Source organism: Protomyctophum bolini (assembly GCF_963924005.1).
Source record: "Protomyctophum bolini genome assembly, chromosome: 8".
Taxonomy (NCBI): Eukaryota; Metazoa; Chordata; class Actinopteri; order Myctophiformes; family Myctophidae; genus Protomyctophum; species Protomyctophum bolini.
Window position 1 is genome coordinate 8896100 of NC_137869.1, and position 3198 is coordinate 8899297.

At 45.7% G+C, this 3198-nt stretch overlaps 1 protein-coding gene across 2 annotated transcripts in view; it reads left to right on the forward strand.

Moving 5' to 3' along the window:
• The window catches only part of fnbp1l (formin binding protein 1-like), a 66541-nt gene extending 63623 nt beyond the window's left edge, over positions 1-2918 (forward strand). For both annotated transcript variants that reach the window (XR_013964544.1, XM_080771086.1), the window contains one exon: positions 1-2918. This exon is cut by the window's left edge. The gene's annotated coding sequence lies outside the window, so the exon portion shown is untranslated.
• Positions 2919-3198: the final 280 nt, after the last annotated feature.

The following is a 3198-nucleotide window of genomic DNA, read 5'->3' on the forward strand; positions in this document are numbered from 1 at the left end:
ATGCATTTCAATGGGAATGGAGCCAGTGAGTCGATGTATTTCCTCCAACTGCGCCTTGGTCTGCCCCGGGGTCTCCTCCCAGTGGGACGTGGTCCTTGGTCTGCCCCGGGGTCTCCTCCCAGTGGGACGTGGTCCTTGGTCTGCCCCGGGGTCTCCTCCCAGTGGGACGTGGTCCTTGGTCTGCCCCGGGGGTCTCCTCCCAGTGGGACGTGGTCCTTGGTCTGCCCCGGGTTCTCCTCCCAGTGGGACGTGCATCGAGGACCTCCCTAGGGAGGCGCCCCGAGAGGCATCCTAACCAGATGCCCGAACCACCTCAGCTGGCTCCTTTCCAGGCGAAGGAGCAGCGGTTCTACTCCGAGTCTCTCTCGTGTGACGAAAACGCTCTATTCCCGTTGAAATGCAGTAGCAGAATCGGCCCTCGTAGGTAGAATAAAAGTGCTGTGTGACCGTGCCCTAACATGGCTTATTTTTTCATCAGTTAATTGAAGTACAAACAGTATTTTTGTGACAAAGTGCCTGTTGAAGACAGACTTGCTGACTAAAATGCCAGGGCATGCCTTTGAGGTTGATATGATGCTGCTTGTCTGGCAGCATGTTAATTAATTAAACTACCACTAACAACGGTTAGATAATAATTCCATCCTCTGTGCTCTGTTGGTGATGTCTGTCTGCCTGCCTGCCTGCCTGCGCCACTCTGCACCTCATGCCTGCTCTAATGTGTCACCTACTGTACCTACATACTGTACCTCCATACTGTACCTACATACTGTACCTCCAGCATGACCGTAGCGCCTTCTAAACGTGTCCTAAATGTGACCCTGTTTCATTACATGCCATCTTTGACAGTGACACCACGACCCGCTGTGTGTGTGTGTGTGTGTGTGTGTGTGTGTGTGTGTGTGTGTGTGTGTGTGTGTGTGTGTGTGTACACCTTAGAGTATATACACGCGCACATAGCCTGTGGGAGTAGGTTCACAAAGTCAAAGACGGACGAGGAGGCCAAACTTTGAAGGGTTTTAAATCAGCCTTGGAGAACACGATCAAAGATACACATTACATGTCGGTTAGAGACCTTGACCATTAATAAATTGGGCAGGCTGCAGGCCTTCTGAGAGCCAGACCCAAGCAAGGACCTGGCCCTAGTACTGCCCTGGTACCCTTTTTAGACGCCACCCTTCAAACTCCAAAGGGCCATAAACACCGGTAGTCAATTAACTTATTAACTTACATGATCACAATTGGCATAACGGGCTGCGGCCATGGTATTGCTGCGGCCACAAATTAATTCCACACATTACGTTTATGAATTGCTTAGTTGCAATACCCGATTTGTGTTTAACCTTTAAAACGTGTTGTTGATGAATAATGTTCACTAATGTACTACTGTGTGCATTTTATTAGCTTGGTGCGAGTGTTTGTGCAGTCATCATCCATCAGTTGGTTGAGCTCTGTGTTGTCTGTCTGTGACATTGAATGCCATATAATCTATCTAATGAAGTTCCAGCATGTGGGTATGCCAACTCCTAACACCATTACCATCTAGACAGACGAGAGCAGTGGACAGCCACAGACTGCAGGACTGGGAATATATATATAGGACTACCTTTCTCCTCTCTCCCTCGTCCCTCGCCTTCCGGTTATCTCCTCTCCGCTATATTCTCTTCTACGTTCTCCTCTTCAGGCCTCTCCTCTTTCCCTTGTATCTCCTCCTCCTCCTCCTCCTCCCCTCGCTGGTTGTAATTTTACCAGATGACCAGTGGGTGGCGTCCTTTTGTCACCGCACCACCATAGCTCAGAATTGGATGTACCAACAAACACTGCAGCAGCAAGAGCTTAGCTAACCAGCCAGAAGAAGGTCGAGAAGCGTTCCAGTGTCCTTTGCGGTCAGAACTCTGCCTTAAAACTTCAACTGGTTTCTGCAGGGGAACTGTCACTGAAGACATGAAGTACACACTCAAAACAGCAGGTTACCCCCCCCCCCTTCCCCCTTCAGAACTACATCTCCCATAGTCTCTGTAGTTCTCCACACCACAGCTCAACCCCACCTCCTAGTGGCTGAAAGTAGCATCTACATCACAACATTCCTCTGTTTAATAATTGGTTGTATTTGTGAATGTGTGAACACGCATAGATCACACACTAATGTGCATATACTAGACATCGAGAATGTATGTGTGTGTGTGTGTGTGTATGCGTGTTTAGTTTAGTTTTTACCATTGAATGATTTGTACATAATTAACATTTGAATGTGTTTCCATGGTGATTGTTTTTAGGGTTGATGTTTGTTTTTTTTCATAGTTTGACGGGCGGTAGCTCCTCTCATACCAATGGCAAACTGCCACTCTACATTACAATGCATTAGAGACAAGGTTCGACTGGAACCCATGCACTTTGCCCTACAGTATACTAAAAGCATTTTGAACACGACTAAATAAAGAAATGAATGAATGACCGAACGTATGAATGAAATGGTCTGTTATTTGCCGAGAATGTTGTTAATATCGCTGTGAATGACCACTGTAGCTATCTAAGAGATCTAGAGTGAGTGAGATACGAGTCTTAATTTTCTTGCTTAATGTTATTTTTTTAATACTCTGAAGCCTTTTTGTAACTTTATGAGCGATGTAAATTTTTTTGGTTTTGCATGATTTTTATCAAATGATTGTCTTGACATTTTGAGTTAATTTAGAAAGATTCTCCTTTTGTTCCCCTAATACTTTTAGGCTGGTTCAAGCCTGTAAATCTCTGGCGATGACACTAAACCCTGCATAGGCATATGCTCTTTTCTATATATGCTGTTGATTCAACAGGTCGGTCATTGTAACACACCCAACATAAAGTCTGATTCATAACATTCCAAACCGAAATGCCAGTGGTGGTTCATTTCCCATAAGGTCATTTGGAGCCGTGAGGCCCCTTTTCCACCAAAAAGAACTTCCGTTCTAGATTCTTGGAACCTTATTGGTGCTTTCAGGGAACCGCCGGCCATTTTTTTTGTTGGTTCCAGTTCCAAATCGACTGTTTTTGAACCAATTCGTTTTCAGTGTAAAAACACCGGTTCAATATTATATTAGGCAGGGGGTGAGAAATGAACGTAACCGGTTCAACCTAGGTGGAAAAGGGGCCTGGATGAATATACATACTGTACAGGCTGTGTTGGTAACCTGTGTTTCTTCATGAGAAGCTGTGAAATGTACA